A 21,445-nucleotide genomic window follows, 5' to 3' on the forward strand; every position below is an offset into this window, starting at 1 on the left:
TTTTGTTATTAAAAAGTTTTTTTAAGTGTAATTTTTGTATTTTACTAAAACCTATATAAAAATAGGATTTTTATCAAGTGACTTTTTGACACTTATATAAATAAGAATCTGAATATTATAATCCAAAATTTTTGTTAACTAAAAATAAAATGAAAAAACGGCCAAAAGTATGTCTACTCAAATAACATTCAATATTTACTTTATGACTCTACAGTTCTATATCTTTACATTTTTTTCTTGGCATTCAGCTTTTATACATTTGGTGTATCCTTCCTTACGGATAGCTCAGTGTGTAAAGCAAGGAGATTTTTTATTGACAAAAAGCTATTATCAAAGAATTTAAGTAATTAGGTTAATTTTACAACATGTTGAATTAAATCAATTTGTTGTATAATAATGGGATACTTGTTCATTTGTTTAATTAATTGAGCTTCGCTTTAATAGACGTTATCTTCCTTGTTTTGTTGGAATTCGTTGAAAATCGTAATAAAATATTTTGAATTCTAAAATTCACAAAACCTTTTAATTTAATAAAATTTCGGCAATTAATCATTTAATTGAAATAACTTTGATTTCTTTGATTTATAGATACATATAAAAAAAATATTTAGAAAATCAATCAAAATTGTCTAAAAACACAGAAATTATGATAGGAGAAAAAATAAATCATAAATCAAATATTAAAAGAAAACCCGCCATTTAATAAAAAAAAACTAAGAAAAGATAAGCAGATTATGGAAAGAGGCAAAAACTTAAATAAAACAAGTTGGTTTAAATAATTTAGATAAAAAGTTAAGTAGAGCCTTTGGCTAAAAATCCTTTTAATCTGGAGGGTTCTTTTCCAAAAATGTCATAAAGATCAGTTTGAATATTGAAGCTACTCTAAAACTTAACCCTTACAGATCGGGCCCCTATTCCCACCTTAATAGATCGGGGGGGGGGGGCGGGGGGGTCATATTGACCCCCCCCCTCTATCTCGGCTTCTGATGACTAAATTTTAGGACGAACTTTTATTTTTCATAACAAAAAAATGACTTTTTCTGATCATCGCCAAAAAACAGCAAATAACGAAAACCGCCATTTTCGGCGGTTACGGCGGTAAAACGGCGGTTGGCGGCGCCAATTAATATTTTTATCTGTTAATTATTGCTCAAAAATTTACCAAAAAAAATTATAGGTCTCTAGCTGTAATAGAAGCCACGATATTCATGATATATGTCTGTAGTAAAAGCCGGACAAAAATCGGTCATAAAGTCGGTCAGGGTGCGGTCAAACGGTCATAACACCACTTTTCTCATTCACCAAACAAATTTTAGGTTTCTACCTTATATACAAAGTCATAATGTAGAAATTAAGATTTATTTAGAATTTTTTTAAATTTTGGTGCTACCCAACCGACTTTGACCGGACACCACGACCGACACAGACCAGATATCCTAATAAAATCAACTCATGCCGACGTATAATTACTAAACTCAAAAAGTCATGAAGTCACAACTCTCTATCTTAACTACGAAAAAAATGACATTGAAAAAACAAAGAGGGGGGGTCAATATGACCCCCCCCCCTCCCCCCGATCTGTAAGGGTTAAAAGTGTCTACATGCTGTTACAAGCATAAATTTAGAGAATAATCAATAATAATAACCGATTTCTATCCCCTTTAATAGAACCCGTTCTTAGCCATACTGAAAAGTCATGTAATATTAAAATTAAAACCAGTTTTCTTAGCCCCGCTAACAAAACCGGTTTTTCATTTTAATGTCAGAAGAAAGCTGTCTATAATACAATGCGATAAGTAACTATTATTATAAAATATAATTTTCTTTTGTCTAATATTGTGTGATTTTTTTATTGTTGCGCTACTTATAAACATATTCTTAAAATACTTTCTTCCACTATAAAAATTACTTTTTAATAAGAAAATTGTTTGAAAAAAATCTATAAAAACCAAAACCACATAAAATTTGTGGTTTTGAGGCCCTAATGTCTTTATGATGTGAGTAAAATATAATAATTTTAAATGATAATAATGTAAAATGTATAATTTTTTTGTCATGAGCATAATCAATAGGCTAACAACATAATATAAACTTACATATAAAACTTAAACAAAATTAGCAAATTTAAATAGAGTAGAAAAAAAGTAAAGAGAATGTCAAAGCACAATTGAGACTTAAAGACTAGGTCGTGCACTCAAATGGTTGGTTGTCTTACTTATGTTACTTTATTTTTAAATAAATTCATATCTCAGTTGGGCTTTTCTTTCTGGAGGCTACAATTACCACATCTCCTATGGGTAACAAATTTTATAAAAGAAAAAAAAATTGCTTTATCAATTAAGAAACTTTTTGTTAATTTGAAAGAACATCATTTCAAAATTATCAAGATAATAAGATTTCATTTATGAGCTGTGTCCTAAATATCATGGAGAGAGGGGGGGGAGGTATAATAATATATAATTTATCTTTTTCTTATAATATTACAACTACAAAAGGCAGAATTAACCCACAAGATTTAATAGAAGAATAATTTATTACCCCATTGTCCCAACCCTGCATCCATGTTGTAATATTAAGCAGGGAGAGAGGGGACATTCGATTCCTTTTTAATTAAACTTGTCCCCAAAGTTTTATAGTAACGTTTACTGATTCGTTGGCTCAACAACTTTGGGGACTTTTATTGAATCATAATTGTTTGGTTCATTAAATTCAGTTCCTAACGTTTCAGTCACTGATTATAATCTACATAGTACATATAGGGTAATTTTGTGTATCATCATGAGGGATGTACATGGATTTATCTGCCATTGTCTTATCCATTTAGATTCCTGAATATTAAGCCTCAGGCAAAAATGTTTGAAATGACCCCTCGTGTTTGTGTCATTCAAGTATGCACTTCATTAAAACTCAGGAATCTGGGGATAAGACAATAGGCTATAATTTTATCTACAACCATTAGTTATCCTAAGTCCTTACCATTTATGTGAATTGTTTAATAATAATTGGGGTAAGGATTAATCATTGTCCATTGATCTATTCCTGTATCAATTGCTTACAATTTAGTTCAGAAAGCAAAGGGTGAATTTTTGTAAAATTTTGAGGTAAATTTGCCCTAATTTTGATGAAAAATGTTTGAAATTTAATGAAAGTAGGACAACAATGAAAATATGTACAATTTATGTGCTTAATTATATGATATATGTAAAATAAAAGTTTTCATTTGGACACACATTTATTTCTATTTTAAATAGTTAAAGAGAAGCCACACTTTTCCAAATGGTTTATTTAAAACACAAGAACTGAAGGTATAAAAAAGGATGTTACATATTTTGGTGTAATTCACTAGGTCACGAAACAAAAATATTGGTAAAATCCCATTTCATTAAACAATGGACCATAGCTGCCCTTAACCCAATATTTTGATTTTATTCAAATTATCAATTTTAGTCCTAAATAATGCTCTAACCCTACAGGGTTCTCCTAAATCTTAGTTAACCATTTTAATTCAAACTTAAACATACAGCTATTTAAAATAAAAAATTAGGGGGTATATTATAATTTTTCCACTCGCTATTAGAAGAATATTGCCAAAAAATTTTTGCGCGCCTAATTTTTTATTTTTTTTGTATGGAACAAAAAGTGGCCTTAACCTGTACGTTTAATTAGGACCGTTTTGTAGCAAAGCTACTCTATAATCTTTCTTTAAACAAGAAATTGGAAAGATGTCATGGTTGCAAAAACTAGAAGTATGAAATAAAAAGCTTATAGGAATATGGAAAACCTTTTTTACGTGTCTTTCTTTATCAGAGAGCATTTCCTTTTTCTTTACAAAGACTTCATGTTAACTTAACATAACTGCAAGAATACTGTCAATATAAAAAATACTTATTCTTAAAATAGTGCAAATTATTTTTAGGAACCTAATATTTCTTGTTTTACCAAATTAGCATTAGTTCAAAACATTGCTTAGAGGTAAAATTGTTAGGATAACTTTTATTTTAGTTAGATGTATAAAGGGTTAGATATAGACATTATATGTGTTATATATTTTGGGACATTACTTAAAAGAACATAGATAGTTATATGGTGTTCTGACATTATTTCTATTTAATAATGGCAGTTATGCCTATAAGTAGTTTAATTATTAACAGCTCTGTTCAATAATTGAATTCTATTAAAACTTAATAATTAAAGTAACTTTTAACGGCTAGACAAATCCTGGTTATGGAGTAGCTGCTTTTTTAAATAGGTATAAGCAAGTTCTTTTTCCAAAATTGCTTCCACACGAAGGAAATGAGCGCTAAAACTACAGGCGGCCTTTTTTTATTGCTTTTCAAAGTATTCGGTCACTTTTTAATTTTGCAGAAAAGCGTCAAGTATCGAAGTAAAAACTTCTTATTGTATTTCATAGATTTTTCAAACAAAATATTCAATTTTTAAAGTAAATGTAAATAATTTTTGGCATTTATTTTTAGTTAGAATATTGTATTTTTATTTGTATTAAAGATCCTAAATTTTATACATTTTGATTTTTGACTTTTGGAAAACCTATAAATATAAATTTAAGGTTATTATCATTTTACTGTAGGTATTTAAGTTTCATGTTTTTTTTATAAATTCTATTAAACAATTTTGGTTCATACTTCCAAATTATCATGACCAAAAAACTGTAAATAGTATTACAATAAAAATAGTCAAATGAACAATATAAAACGATGACGTAAGCCTTTAAAATTGTGAACCATGGATGATTAAAGTTTGAACAAGCCGCGCTATTTTGTTATTTGAATAAAAAACCTTGTTTAAGATTACTATCTGCCAATTTTTGGTGTTAAAAAGATCAACTTAATATAGATAGGGCTGTAAATAAGATTAACGACTTTGGAGAAAAGCGTGATTTAATCTTAATTATTTTATGGATTTTTTCATCAATGTAAAAAATCCTCTCCTTCCCTCAAATAATGATTTATTGAATATATAACAAGGACCATTATGTCCATAAGTTTTTAGACGTTTAGACACACTTTACTTATAGAGTAGCTGCGCCACTTAATCTACGATTGGAAACAATAAAGAATCAATCAAATGACCACTTTTAAACAAAGATAAGACAATCGATGGGTTAAAGACTATGACTAAAGGTTAAAGCTTTTTAAAGCATTCATTCAATTTTATTACCAACGCAGATACTCTTTTTAAAATGGCCCATAAATAGAAAATGTCATATTTAGTGATTTATTGATAATGCAAGCTAAAATTTCAATACTGCAGTGTTTTTATTCTTATTATCACAAAAGTATTGCTTAATTTAACCCACTTATCATTGACATTAGTTAATAATCAATGTCCCACGTCAATGAAGAAAATGAGATATTGATTATTTACTTTTGTCAATGATAAGTGGGCTAAATTAAGCAATACTTTTGTCCTATTCAAAATTAACACACTGTATAAGCCTTGGCTTGTTATTGCTGCGCTAATATTGGGTATTTTAGTTCTTTGTTTTTAGTGTGAATTATTGATGTACCTTCAAATGCAAAAGACAGTTGCATTTAACATTCAGAAAACAAGGAAGATTTTAACCGTTAAGAACATAGCATTTTTAAGATAAGGATTGGAGGTGGGTTTAGTGCTCTATAGGCACTTTTTCGGAAACACCCAACTAGAATTGTCCAATTTAGATGTTTTTCGAAAAGTAAAGAAAAATGCATTGACAAACAGTTAAAAACACATAATAATAGCTTCGCTGTTAAAATGCTGCTTATGCATATAAAAAATTTTGAATATTAAACAGCTTTCGCGACAAAAATGTGTTTGAATAATTGCTCATCATTTTTAATGGGAATTAGAGTTGGGCCAAAATTTGTTTCTGTTTACAAAGACACATCGATTCACAAGTAGCGGAGCAACAATAATTTATGAAAATAAACAGTAATTTAGGTAGTTTATGGTATTTTTAAAACTATAAATTTGACTTTAAGCTAAAATTTATAAATTTTATTTCTCACTTTACACTGCATGATAAATTAAAATTGAAAAATTCCTTACATTTGAAGTGTCGAAACACCTTTCAAGTGCAATCTTAAATTAATTAAAATCCTAATAATAAAAAGATGTACTAATTTTTATCGTAACAACAATTTTGATAACGAAATTAGCATTCTTTCAACATTAAAAAGTTGCACAACAGGTTTATAAAGATTCTTCATTATTTGCATTTTTTAGATAGTAAATTTAGTCATTTTCAGTGCCCAAGCTTTTTTTAAGATTCATTCGTCCATTGAAACATTAAAGTCACATAAAATGAATGAATCTTCTAAGATATGATAAAACTATATAATATTGCAAGACAACAAAATTTTATATGATTTGTTGATATTACCTACAAAAATTGTTTTTTATGCCTTAATTCTTATTGTGATGTATGATTAAACCATTCAAACCTTTCACCCCTAGAAATCTAAAAAAAATAGTTAAGCTTTCCAAAAACTCTCCCCTAGTTTTTTTACAGTTTAAATAATTTCATTGGAATTTAAAGATGCAATACTTGAAATTTAAACTTACAGAGAGAGGGAGGGGACAATGGGATGTTTAATACACAAGTTCCAAAAGTTTCAAATAAAGTTTTTTATTCGTTAGCTTAACAACTTTGGGGCTTCATTAAAATGAGTGTTTAAGCGTTTCAATTACTAATTTTAATCTACAGAAGGGGTAATTTGGTGTAAAATCATTATGGATATACATCAATTTATTTGACATTGTCTTATCCCTTTAGATCCCTGAACTGGCCACCCAAACAAACAAAGAAAAAATATTGTAATAAAAAGGTCTTTTGTCTGTATAAATTAAATTAGACTAATTAAGATGATTAGGTACTCTAATATCAATATAGAGAAAGTTTTGCTTTGAAGAGTAGAAGATCAATACTTTACCCTTATCTATTTGTGTCTGTAAATATGTATTACGTCATAGGTTTAATGATAATATAAACGTCTGTGCTCTGTCTGTAGTTTAAGATCTCGCTAACCGATGAACGGATATTGCTACAATAATGCTCCTTAAAGGTCCAGGGAAGGTTAATTATTTATTAAAATGGTTCCTGGAAAAAATCCCACCTCCCAAAAAGATATTTTATTTAATCCTTCTCCTTAAAATTAAATTTGAAAGTAAAGGATCGATTTACCTCCCCCTCCATTACCCTCAAGTGCCCCTAGAGGCCTTTGTATGCATAGTCGCTGGTTACTAAACAAATAATCTTTGGTAGGTAAATCAATATGGAAGATAATCCCATCTATTTGAGAAATAGACCAATGTAAAGATAAGTATAACTTTAATGTAAATATTTGTTTGGTTAAAATGATTCTTGTTAATTTGATTACGGTAATTTAGCATAAAAAATGTACAAATTGATGAATAAAAGACTTTGAGCTTTGGGGCACTTTTCTTTCTTATATTCATGTAGCTAAAACACACTTAAATATGCATACAACTTTTTATTACCGCAGCTACTCTATAATCAACTAGAATATCAAGAATATTTTTGCGCATTTTTGTAAATATAAATATTTACGTTTGTTACCTAAAACTGCTAAATATTAGTGGAACAACAAAAATTATGTTTATTTTGTCATTTTCTTTGTAACATAAATAAAAATATCAAAATATTTTTAAAAGGTCCAATTTAAAAGAGAAACATTTTGGCAAGGAACCAAAGCAATTAATGTTGTAATTAAAATGCATCTTTGGGTAACAGATTTTTGGAGCAAAAAAACTTAAGGTTAGTGGAAGAAATTGATTGAAATGTCGCTATTAAATCAAGGATAATTTAATCCATTAAAAGCGCAGAAACTACAAAACAGTAGGTAGAGAATAGTAAGCGTAGAAAATTATTGGTCAATTGTTATTTTGAGATGTATAAAGATGTATAGCTGCTAAATATAATTGCAGGATCATAAATTGTTGGCCAACAATGGTTTATGTTATTTTGAAACACGTCAAAAGCAAGAAAAAATATGTCAATTATGTATAAAAGTGTATGGTTAAACTGGCAAAACACATATTAACACCATGTAAGTAGTGATTATAATTAGTACCCTAGGGGCCGTATAATTAAAATCTTTAAGATGTGCATTTGATTAGACTAAAATTATACCATAGCAAAATATAATTTTGTAGAAAATCTAATCTGCAATTAGTCGTTTTGTACGTGTTAACGTCGGACCGTCCATAACATGTAATATAAAAGAACACCGGGCCTTTTAAACTAAATTATTGAAAATACTGTCAAATGCAAAAAAATATTAAATTGAGTTTTGTGAAAACATCCCTTTTCATATATTTTTCATTTCATCGAGTCATGAAAATTTGAAGTAGGAACTATTACTAAATGAGGAACATTTAGCACAAAATTGCCAATTTAGTAATATGTAAGAAAACAAGGACATTTTTGCCCATAAGTCGAAGTATTAGTCTGACCATCACACATGAACAAATGACGTTATTTACAGTTTACACCCGAATTATATAATTGCAACGCTACTAAAATGGAAAAAAAGTTTTTACCGAATCAAATCCTAAAGGGGAGATATGTTGTCTTTTTGGTATTTTCACTCATAGGTACAGGGATAAGACAATGGAAAATATATTAATCTATGTTAAATTCTGTCTTTCTTAGCCTCAAGAGATATGGGAAAAATTGGGATGCAAATTAATATGCATTTCCTTCCCTGGTTTTACACCCTTTATAAGTGAAATTTTTAGAACCATCTTGATATTAAACACTCCTTTTTACCCATGGAGAAAGGACAATGATGAAAATATTAATTTACAACCAAATACTTCCTCCAATAATTACAGATAAAACCTTTCAAATATGAGCATTGGGATAAAGATCAATTTATTCTCCATTGTGCTATACCTATATTTTTGCAACCAGTTGTAGTTATAATACAATACAATCATGAATCATATAGAAAATATCTACACGAAATGTATTGAAACAAGGAAATTAGAAATAGCGCAGCAATAGCAAACTAACAATATCATAAAAATAACGTTAAACTGTAATACAGTTATAATATTGAAAATATAAGAAAAGGGAATAATAAATAATTAGTATATTCATAGAGAAGCTTTGCTCCCATACTTCTGTGGTTTGTAATCAAATTTACACTATTGTGTAGCAAAAAGAATCAAATACATTGTATATCTTGCCCTTTGTAGATACTTTTTTCGTTTTTAAAAGTTTCAATTGAAAGGTGTATTTTTGTTGATTTAAAATTAATTTTAAAATGAATTAAAAAAGAATGAATAAAAGTTTAACTCCTGCCAACCCTTTTTTTAAGATATTAAAATAACAGAAAAAGTAGTATATGCTAAGCATATACTACTTAGTATATTCATATACCATGCCTCTTAAAGCTACTAGAGTCAGAAACAGTGACATGAATGAACCGTTGTATATTGGGAAAGTAAGCCAAATAACACACAGATCTAAGTTTTATAGTTTTATTGAAAGATGAACCAGGTTTCAATAAAGAAGAACTTAATTTTTATTTCACATTCATAAAGCCTATAACGTAAAATACAATATTAGGGTAGCATTATAAAATCGTTGTCTTTATAATAATAACTAGCATGTAAGGACATAAATAGAGCCTAAAATCAACCAAGGACTATGTGAAGCTTCCCTAAAATGGAGAACTCAGTAGTTAGTCAAATATGACGGTATAGACAAAAAAATGCACTGCCTTAAATTATATTTTATCTTTCCAAAAACATAGTAATCTATACATGTATCTAGCTAATTCATGTAGAGCTAACATTAATCAATTCCATAAAAAGACGCGGGTATGCAAAATTATTCACAAAGGGTAAAACCCATCAACCAAGTGATACTAAAGGTCCCTTCTTGGCCTGCTAGCAGCGCAGCTGCTCTATAATTAGAGTATGTAGTATGTACGTCTGTGAATGTTAAAATAGTAACTTACTAGTTTGTTGACGGGCATTTACATATTAGAAACTAATATTACTTAAAATTAATAAATCTGTCAGAATAAAATGAAAATAAGTTATTTTTTATTTAGTACGATACGACCCTAGAGGTCTCTTGTGACAGGGGAAAGGGGGGTGGCAGATAAGTCGACCAACCTTTTTCCAGTTTTTCTTTAAGAAGAAAAGTAAAAAAAAATGGGAGGGGGTAATCTTTTACAGGGGTGATATTTTTTGGAGGGGTGAAAGTACCTTCCCCCAAAATAGTAAACCTTCCCTGGACCGAAAAAAAGCTAGCAAGATCTTAAGCTTCGGACAAACAGACAGACATCCGTTAAATTTATATAAGGATGCCTGTCTTACCATTTTTCAACAATTTGTAGGCTTATTATTGCTCTGCTACCTGTGAACAAAATTGTCTATGATCTCCAGATTTAACCATGATAATTTTTATTTAACTTTAAAATGTCTTTTCATGTTTCTTGATAAAATTGCCCAGTTATTTAGGGACATAAATTGTACCCCTTAAAGATTTCAAAACTTGATTATTATCTGATAATGTTTGGAAGAAAATGTATGAAAGGCCTTAAACATGAACAAGTGTATTCATAAGAAGCGTATACCATTAAATATAATATATAGATTAGATTCTTTGGATAATTTTTCAAAATCCCATGAATAAAACATTGTTTTGCATGCCTATTTCATTTTAAGCAGTGTTATGTGATGAATTTAAGAAAACCATCAATAAACAAAGTAATCACAGTTATTTTACGACCTGGTGACGATTAATAATCTGTTCAAAAAAAGGTATTTAAGATTAATTACTGAGAAATTGGCTACAGTCACATTTTGATTATCCACAAAAACGGTAGACATTCAAATTAAATATCTTTTTCCTTTTGATTACCAAGGAGTATTTTGTATATTGGTAGCGGGCTCAAATTTATGTAGAGACTTGAGAAATACTAATAAAATGTTCGAACTCATGCACGTATAAATTTTGTTTGAATCGAGAAACAATACAGAAAATGCAGAGACAATAGAACTTAGACTGCGTTAAGACTGTATTGTCTAAGCTACCAAATTACTGTAGAGTCTTTACTGCATTCAATCATATGTAATACAGATTCTAGATTGCAAAGACATTGCAGGTTTCTAGACTGCGTAGATTCTATATTCATAACAATCTTCAAAAAACGTCCGCACGGAAGGAAAACAAATTACAGATCAGCTGCGCTTCTAAAATTCAAGGAACGCATCATAACTCGTTTTTTGCCTGTTGTGTAATATACTTAATGAGATCTCTGTGGATTAGCTACCCCATAAAACAACAAATTTGTTATTGGTTTATCGAGAAGATTATGACGTCATACGATAAAATAACCAATGAGAAGCCAGCATAAATTTTACCATTGCATTGGTCGATTACAGTGTATTCTGGCCTCTTATTGGCTATTCTATCGTATGACGTCATAATCTGTTGAGAGACTTTATTCATTTTCTTTATTGAATTTTTAAGTCAAATTTAAGAAATTGAAAATATGATTTTTTCATATAAAAATAGTTTTCTTATGGAAACTCTGATATTTACATATTAACAATACCTACAAAAAAAAAATATTAAGATTTGAAAGCAAGGCTATTCTAACCTTTTAAAAATTTAGTTGAACTATAGAAATATCTTTAGACCACAGCATGACACCCTTGAAGCCAACAACAGTAGAAAGAGATAGAAAAGAGGAGTGGTTATCTGCAGGTATAAAGGGATAAGACAATGGAGCTGGAAAAAAAGATTAAAACCCTTTCTTTTCTCTAACTTATATGCGAAACTACAATTATGAATAGAGGGAGAATTAATTTTCAGCAATCATCTTTTCCCTGCATCTATGGCATATCAGACAACATTTTAACAAGGATGGCATTTTTCATTTGATTTGATTTGTAATTCTAAAAAGTTTTGTACTTTAGGAAATAATACAATAACAATACGAAAAAAATTCATGGAAAATTTTTGAAAAGTCTGAAGAAAGAAAAGCTCACAGAAGAATAAAGTTGAAGAGTCGCTATGATAAAATCTTAGTTTATGGCCGACTAAATAGATAGATGAGGTGTGTGATGTGTAAGTGGTGTAATATACCACCGGCTAAAATGAGTGAATGCCAAACCAAACTTGCCAAAACTCGCGGATTTTTTCTGCACATGCCAAATTTTGTGACTCGCTCTGCTCCAATACAATACAATTTCATTCCATTTTTTTATTATTAATGGCTCCTACATTTTTGGTGGTTGTAAATATAGATAGATATGGTTTAACAAGAGTAAGTGTTTCCATAATAAGAGTAAATTAATGTAGTGCAGTTAATTGTATTAGAAAATATTCAGAAAGTTTAAATGATCAAATAAATCAAGGATGTACCTATAACTAGTTTGTGTGTGCGTGTGTGTTTGCTGTTTCCTGTATGGGCGTTAGTTAGTGTTACAGTAACCAGGTGGTAAGAAAAATCCACATGATAAAAATGACAAAAACAATTTATACTGTTTTTATGAAACACTGGGGAATGATTTACACAGACAGACAATCAAATCCAAACTATATTTGAGATGCACTGCAAAAAAAACTCGCTTACAAGGTTCTAAACAGAAGTTTCCATTAATCAAAATTTAACAAGAAAATTTTTGACTGGCCTAACTTAGTAAAGATAAATTGATAATAGGTAATATGAGCATTTTACATAGAAAAGAAGTTTTTAAAAAAAAGCATAGCAATAAAAAACTACTAATATTTTTTATGAAAAGATTTCAGTAAATATCATACATTGATAACAGAGAGTTTTTTAGCAGAATTAAAACTTTAGCAAGAGATGTAAATAAATCACAATATGATTTTCAAAGTAACGCCAGAATATCGATCAGAACTTCGGTTGGACATGCAATATATACGGCGAAGATGCAAAAATATAAATTCTTTTAGGATTTTTATAAAACAATTAGGCAAAAACACAGATAAATAACTCATAAAATCATACTAAAAAGCCACAATGTTGTGAAAATGTGAAAAAGCTAATCTAGACACCGAACTAGACACATATATTTAAAGTGTTTTACCGTCTGTTTTAATTATAATTTTTACAGTCGTTTTTGGTTTAAAATTAGGAATTATTAAAAATAAGAAGGATCATATCCATCGACTACCACAAGTCATGTAATGAAAATGATTCTATATATTTATTCTATGCAATTAAAATGTTATGATACTCATTTGATAATCCTAATAAAAACGTTTGACGAGTCGAACAGGAACTCTATAACCCAGGGAACTAAAGGGATAAAAAAATGGCCAATAAATTGATGTACATCCCCAATGATGATATACAAAATTAGATTAAAATTAGTGGTTGAAACGTTAGGACACTCAACTAAATGAACCAATCAAAAAAAATAAAATAGAAGTCCCCAAAGTTATTAAGCCAACGAATAAGAAAACGTTTTTAAACATTTTGGGGACTAGTGCAATAAAAAGCCCATTAATCGCTCTATATCTGTCGCTAACAACTTCACTGTACCGATATTGTAGTTCTTCTTTACAATAAAGCTTTTTAAATGCAATGAACATTTAATGGAGGGTACCTCCACCCCTCCTACAGAAATCGCACCTAAAGAAATACTCCCCTCCCCCCCAAAAAATCCACCTTTAATTATTAATATGTTATATATTCCCCTGAAATCTATTAAAGCTAAATTTAATTCTGTTCATGCGAAAATGTCAGATATTTTATCTTTAAGGGTGTGTGTTTTTAAAGCCTTTTTGTCGCAGATACTCAATGAGAATGAATGTCCGTTCTTTCAAACGACGTACTTACTAGGGTCAGTCTGCCATATAATTACTCAGGTGCTATGGAAGTTAGAGACCTGATTTTTTGTTTGCTCCTTGCTGCTTTTTGACACGTGTATGCGTAATTAGCCGATTCATTATATATTTTTTGCCTCTAAATAATGGATATCATTATCCTTGTTTTTAGATGGCATTGCTACTAAAATATGTAGGTACTTTCTATAATAATTCATATTCATATTTTTTTCAAGTCTAAAAAATTACATATAACTTCGCATACAACAAAGGCATTTTATTTTAAAATAGGAAAATTAGGAAAAGTTTAAGTTTCTCAAAACTAAATCTATTGTTAGTGGTTTTATTTTTCAACTTTTTAAAATATATACTTGAAATTATTAATATAAACTAAAGCAAAGAGGGACATGGCAATGGATATACTATTACTTGGATCTTAAACCAAAGTTTTATGTTCTCTATTAAAGTGAAACTAACATTTGGCTCAAAGAATGGTTGACCCCTTCTACCCCCTTTATCCCATCCCATCGCCTCCTACTGGATTAACAAACTGATCAAAAAACTAGTTCCATGCTAGCAAGCCAAATTGACGACAAGTTTTCCCCTTGTCATAATATCCACGTATATTCTACATCCAATGACATAACACTATCTCCATTTAATCAACCGTAATAATATAATAAACCGTTTTTGAAGAAAAATTTCAGATTAGATAAATCTATCATCCATTATCCTATCCCTATATTATTACAACCAAAATGGATTGTAATACACTGCATCATGATATTGTAATGTAAATGGGGTATTCCTGTCCAGTTTTTTGTTTAGGAATGAATATTTCTTACCCGAGGGAATAAATGATGGACCGATAGGTCATCATTTATTCACGAGGGTAAGAAATATTCATTCCTAAACAAAAAACTGGACAGGAATATCATTCTCATTTAAACAAAAACTCATTTATATGCTAGTAAAATGTGGTTTAATTTTGGTTTTTAAATTTCATTTATTTCCCTGGTATAATTTTTCTTTCTTTTAGTAATTAATAAATAGGTATTATAAAATCTTCCAAAAAAAATTAAAAATCTTCTAAAATCATACCAGGGATATAAATGAGATACCAGGGAAATAAATGAATATTTACATCCACTATTTAAGGGGTTGTTTATATGGGAATGAAATTTTAAGTTATATTTTATGCATTATAGACATATGTTATTGTTATCACATCATTGTTGAATAATTTACAAATAATCGATTATCATAATGTTTGGACATTCTTCCTCTTCAAGTTTTGAGAGTGAAATTCTGGCTTTAGTTGTTGAAAAAGGATGTGTGGAAGAAAAATAAAGAAGTTTAGAACCCTCTCTCCCTGGAAATATTAATCGATTCTTATAGTTTTTAAACAATCTAAAATCTTGAAAAGTTTGATAAATGAGTTTTAGAATAAATGTATGTATATAAGATGTGGTACCAACCTCCAAAATAGTTATAAACCTTCCAAGGACCTATGAGAAGCTATGCTGTAAAGCGAATCATATTGGTTCAGTGTTTAGAGATCCTTCGGTACAGACACACACACGGAGATCCTGTTAATTTTATTTAAGAACAATATTGTTAATTTTATATTACAGATATATTTGTCCTTGTTTTAAACAATTTCAATTATGCCTTGCCGTATATTCCTGACTTCATGTGCCCATCAGTTAAAAATTAAATTTGCCATGCAAAAAACAGTTTTGCAATATTGACACTTGAAATTGGCGACGGCTGTATGCTATGTGCAATTCGTCTTAATGTCAGTTTGGATCACGACAACACAGTTTGTCATGCAGGGGATATTTTGATCGATTAGGCTTGACTTTACAATGCACTGCTGGTGTGCTATCCCTTCCGCATGAATTATCATATTGCCATAATATCAGAACCGCAAATTATTTTAATCTTTCTTTTTCAATTTTATGCAAATAAAATTAAAATACTTTTGTAAAATGAAATGAAAACGAAGTTGCGAGTTTTTTCGTCGTCTTTTCACAGTAGCTTTTCTCCTATTTCTAGCCTCTGCAAGGGGCTCTAACCCTGCGGTACAAGAATTACCATTTAATTAACCTAACTTAAAATAACCTATCAAAAGCTACTTTAAAAATACAACGAAACCTGCTACTTTCTTTCCATGGTTTATACTTTTTATATGTTACTTATCTTTTTGCGTGGTTTTTATGTAGATTTGGAAATTTGCGTAAATGAAGTTACACCTGCATTGCATAGTTATTGATAAACGACTTTCTATATTCAGTATAAATAACAAGGACAATAATCTTCGTAAGAAGTACAGCAATAACAAGCTAATAGCAATTATGAAACTACAATAAATCACTGAATATGATATTTGGTAATATTGTATCATGCATTCAACAGACCAATAAATCAAGATTATTGATGTATAATCGTTTTTGGCGACAATTTGAAAGACCCAAACCTTCTTTCTGTGGTATGCTAGGATTATGCATTAATTTGAATATTTTCTTCAAGAGAAAGGACTCCAAAACATTTTAACTATGTTGATAATAAATCGAAGAAAGAATGAGATCTCTAGGGATAAGACAATGAACGATGAATTGATAACCATTTCCAATGATGATAAATAAAATTACCCCTTCTGTATGTTTAAATTATTAGTTGAAAAGTTTGGACTACAAACTAAAGTTTGGAACCAAAATTTCAAAGTACATATTCCCTAATATCTCTATAATAATACTTACCCAAAATGCCATTAATACTGTAATTCAGTTAACTCTTTTTTCATATAAAATATATAATAGTTTACTGTAACCTTTTTTCTATCTTTTTCAATGTGTAATAAGTCTATTATCAAAGTGAAACCCACATCTAATGAGAAATTGGAATCAGGATTCCTTTAAGGAAATGTGTGTGTGTTTGTGTGTATCTTAGCGGTCAGGAATCAAAAGAAGGCTGATGAAAATAGCGTTAATTCACGTGTTCCACCTTCTACTGTTTATTAAGCTGAACATTTATCATTATTGGAACAAAAGGTAAAATAGCTGACTGATAATTTTATAAATGTATTTTGCTTTTTTCACAAAATGGCTTTTTTCAAATTTCTAATCCTTTTAATTCCTGATTAATGTAGGTAAGTAAGTATATGATTGTCTAAAAAAATGTATATTGTACATGTATGTCTGTCTATGGTATTATCAGTGATAAAGGGATATGATAATAAAGCAACAGGATGTCTGTCTGTTTGTAACAAAGTATCTCCGTTACAGGGTTGCTTCTCATAGGTCCTGGGAAGTATTATAACTATTTTGAAATTGTTTTCTTTTTCTTTTTAAAAGTAATACAAAAAAATTGGGTTATCAAATTCAACTCCCCCTTCTCAAGTGCCCCCTAGAGGCCTCTAGGGACGTAGCCGTTAGTGGTTAATAAATTAGTCTTCCCATCTAATTATCAATTATGTAATTATTGAAATATTTTTGGAAAAGAAATTATTGTAGATTATGTTATGTGCTATTATCCTTTTTCTCCCTGGGAATAGCATACCCTATTCATATTGCAAATTTAAGGTCATTCCTAAAAACCTTATTTCTTAATATTCACAGTACAATCAAAACACCACCAAAGCAAGTTTTTCAATGTGATCAAAATTTTTAAAACCAGCTTGAACTCGCAAAAAAGGGTGAAGTTAATGAATTTTAAGGCCATACCCAGAATTAAAGTATAAAGATTAAAACTATCTTTAAAATGAACTGGTAGTTCTCAGATGATGTTAAAGAAATTTAAAAAAATAAGATAAGCTTTGGACAAAACTTTTTTTTTATTATCGAAAAATAATTTGTAATAACATTTTCGTGAGATATGTCATTAGAATTTCAGAATTTTTAAAATCCATCATTGACAGGTAAACATTGTTTGTAGATAAGCTGCAATATTAAAAAATATTTAAGCAATCTAAAAGTATACGCAAGTATATTTGTACAATTGTTTCTTTATTTGCATAGGTCATTTGGTCATTGCCCATACACCGGTCCTTAATAGTAGTAGCGTAGCTAGTCTACAAATAGGCTATGTTCGCATGTCCCTCCGTTCTTATGTCCGGCTAAGACCGCTAGCAAAACTATTACTTACTTTGCTGTTAAGTGAGATAATTGTCTGAAAGTTGGTTTAAAGTTTGTAAAGGGATCTTTTAGAATATAATTGCCAAAATGGATATAGAATATACGTGGATATTATGACAGGGGAAAAGTGTAGTTAATTTAGGTTGCTAACATGGACAACATTTATTGGTCAGTTAGTTTATCCAGTAGGAGGGGGGGATAAAGGGGATGAATGGTGGGAGGGTTGTTATTTTAGCCAGATACAAGTTTCACTTTATTCGAGTACATGATAATTTGCTGTAATATCAAAGTAATAATAAATCCATTTCGCTGCTTTTTAGCCGCTTTAATTGTTCAAAATTTTTACAATTCATTTTAACCAAGAACAAGCATGTTCTTGTTATTCTATCTTTGGTTCTCATCTTACATTTAGCATACAGATATACACACACACACACACACACACACACACACACACGCACACACACACACACACACACACACACACACACACATTATTGTTTCGTGAGCACTATTTTAAAAACAAGAATGGTAATGGCTCAAATAGCATAGCGTTTTTCTTTTTTATGCATCAGTTTTTAAATGTTCTATCTGAGTTTCAATTCATTTTTGGCAAGTTTTTGGTAACCTTATTAAAAACTAATAATACTTATGTCCCTTGAAAGCTTTTGGCAGTATTCAAAAAAGGGTAAATTGTATAGTTGCTATGCAACAAAAAAAAGCGCGCAAATCTGCAAACAGCTTGCATATTGTATGTTAAAGTGTGCATGCATAGTTTTTTCCTCTCGGGGAGAGGACAATGGCAGAAAAATTAATGTACAACCCTATCTTATTCATGAATTTTCAAACAATCATAGATATATTTAACAAATATGAGGGAAGATTAATTAATTGTGCGTTAATGTGTTGACGTGTCCCTGTATCCCTTAGAGCTCATTGTCTGGTAAATAATTACATGTTAATTTCTTTAAGATAGTACACGATATACCTAGGTTTTCTTGTTTAAAAAGCATACACAAAAAGATGTATTTTTTAACTTTCTAAAGCATTTAATCTTAGTAATTTTCAAGCATTTGGGCTGATCTGTAAACAATTTAATCCAATTACTAGGTATAATTTTGCCTCTTCAAAATCAATATGAAAGTCAACTTACAATTTTAATATTTTTATATTGACTAGGTATAAAAAATCAGAAATAATTTTCTATATCCTACATATTCTTATCCTTAGTCTTCAGTTTAAAGCAAAAATAAGCAAAAGTATTATATAATTCAAGTTAATTCTATAATTCTAAATATCAGATACAAACTTTAAAGCCTACCACTTTAGTTTATTCATACAAAAATGTATATATATTTATAAATATGATACTCAGTTTTCTATTTATTTTATGGGATGTACCAAGATAACGGAATTGGGCTTGGCCGAGAGTTGTAATAACCCTTTGTCTGAAAGTACAAAATTGAAGTTACGGTTTAGGTATCCTTGTTATTTTAAACTAAAAGAATTAAGGGCGAGTTTATCTTTTATTTAACCAAAATTGTCTAATTATGTGAAGTTACAGTGTAAATTCAAGATTAACTTTGGAGTTGTTATTATAAAAAAAAACTTAATACTTTTGAGAAAAAAAATGCACCATTTTAATCTAAGTTTCTTGCAGATATGGGTTTCTGTTGAATGTCGATATAAACAGTTACTTAGAGAATGCCAACACAAGGCTTCTCATTTAACAGGGATGATGATTATCCACAGAGTAGATGTCAAGGACTTTTGAGCTGCATTTGTATAATTGCAATCTTATTGTTACAATTGGCATTATCCCACTAATTGTGAGGTGAACACCAATTATCAGCTCCCCCCCCCCCTTCCGACCAAGTTATCTTCTGCTATCTAAAAAAAAGAGTTTTTTGTAGTGTTGGTAAGGTAAGTTAGGTTTTACTAAAGTCTTGCGGGTTTAAGCTCCCATGCAGATGCTAGAATCAATTTTTTAAAGAATAAATTAGCAAGGGGGGGGATCTTTCTGCGATCCACTTATAACTTGAAAGTCAAAGTGCTGTTACAAAGGTTTTCATTAACAAAATTGAAGGTTTCAAATGTTAAAAGAGCAACTCATTGTCTATTGTGGATTTTTGCCAGAAAAATAATGTTTTTAAATTTTGACAAGTATGATAAGATTCATATTAGCCAGCTAATCATAAGTTTTGCAATATATCTGTTTTTCTCAATAACAAATAGAAAAACAGGTCTTTAATTTTTTGGGAGCCTTATTTAAGTCGAAAGCAGACTTTTTTTTATCAAATTTTGTAGACATCCAAAACATGCATAATTATTCAAAATAGAATCCTAAAACTTGTCTAACAACCCTTTCCCAACGTAAATTTAAATAAATTCCTAAATTTATGCACAAGAAAAGTGACTGGGGAAAAAAATTTCATTTTAATGCTGGATTAAGTAAAGCCATTTACATATTTATACAACTTTTGATTTGAATAAAAAAATTCTGTAATCAAACGAATAAAAAAATGCTCAAATATTGAAAATGCTGAAAATAACATGTAATATTTACAAAAAAAATCAGTGTCATAATTTAAATGATTGCAATTTATTTCTTGATAATTTCTTATCTAACTAACAATTTAGCTCCTACAAATATGTCATTTAAATCCTATTCTGTAGACATAAATAAATCTTTTATATTGTAAATCAGTAGATTGCCTGGTAATTAAACAAGGCAAAAGCATATTTAAACATAAAACTTGTTAATTAGCTTTAACGCTACTTTAATCATAAAAATTTGATTAAATACAGATGTGTGGGAAGGGATGAGAATTCAAATAATTAAAATAAAGCTTTTAATTTTAGAGATAAAAATAAGGTTTTGATAGCGGGGGGGAATTTTTTTCTAGGAGCGATCTGTGGATGGTACAAGTACCCTCCACTAAATATGTATAAACCTTCCCTGGGCATATAAGCAGCTCTACGGTAAAGGAGAACCATATCGGTGTAGTGGCTAGCGAGATTTTAAGCTAAAGATATACAGACATTCTGTTACTTCATCATTCCTTTGTTAATTGTCATTGTTTTTATAGCAAAATCAATACTTTTTAATAAAATACTACTAATATACTATAATAATTGTGTTTTATTGAAAATTAACGTAATAAAACTAGGGTTTAATATAATTTATCATATTAATGATAAATGAAATATATTGATGTAATGAAAGTGAAAGGACATAAGTTTGTAAGTTATAGACAAGCAAAGTTTTCAGTGTTCATACAATTATGCAAAAAAAAACATTTTAAATTAATCAGAAAATTAATGTTAGATATTTGTGTTATATTATCTTAATGTATAAAGTAGTAAGGTTTTTTTTTGTATTTTATGGTCATTGATCATGCTAACCGCAAAACTGATTGATTCCTCCTTTTTAGAGTTTGGAGCCTGGATGGTTTTAAGCTATTTAACA

At 29.5% G+C, this 21,445-nt stretch overlaps 1 protein-coding gene across 1 annotated transcript in view; it reads right to left on the reverse strand.

The window, feature by feature from the left end:
• LOC145324469 (muscle-specific protein 300 kDa-like) overlaps positions 1-21,445 on the reverse strand; it is a 139,642-nt gene that overhangs the window by 81,735 nt on the left and 36,462 nt on the right. The gene's annotated exons all lie outside the window — the stretch shown is intronic.

Source organism: Acartia tonsa, chromosome 7 (genome assembly GCF_053477335.1).
Source record: "Acartia tonsa isolate MP-2025a chromosome 7, ASM5347733v1, whole genome shotgun sequence".
In the NCBI taxonomy this organism is placed as follows: domain Eukaryota; kingdom Metazoa; phylum Arthropoda; class Copepoda; order Calanoida; family Acartiidae; genus Acartia; species Acartia tonsa.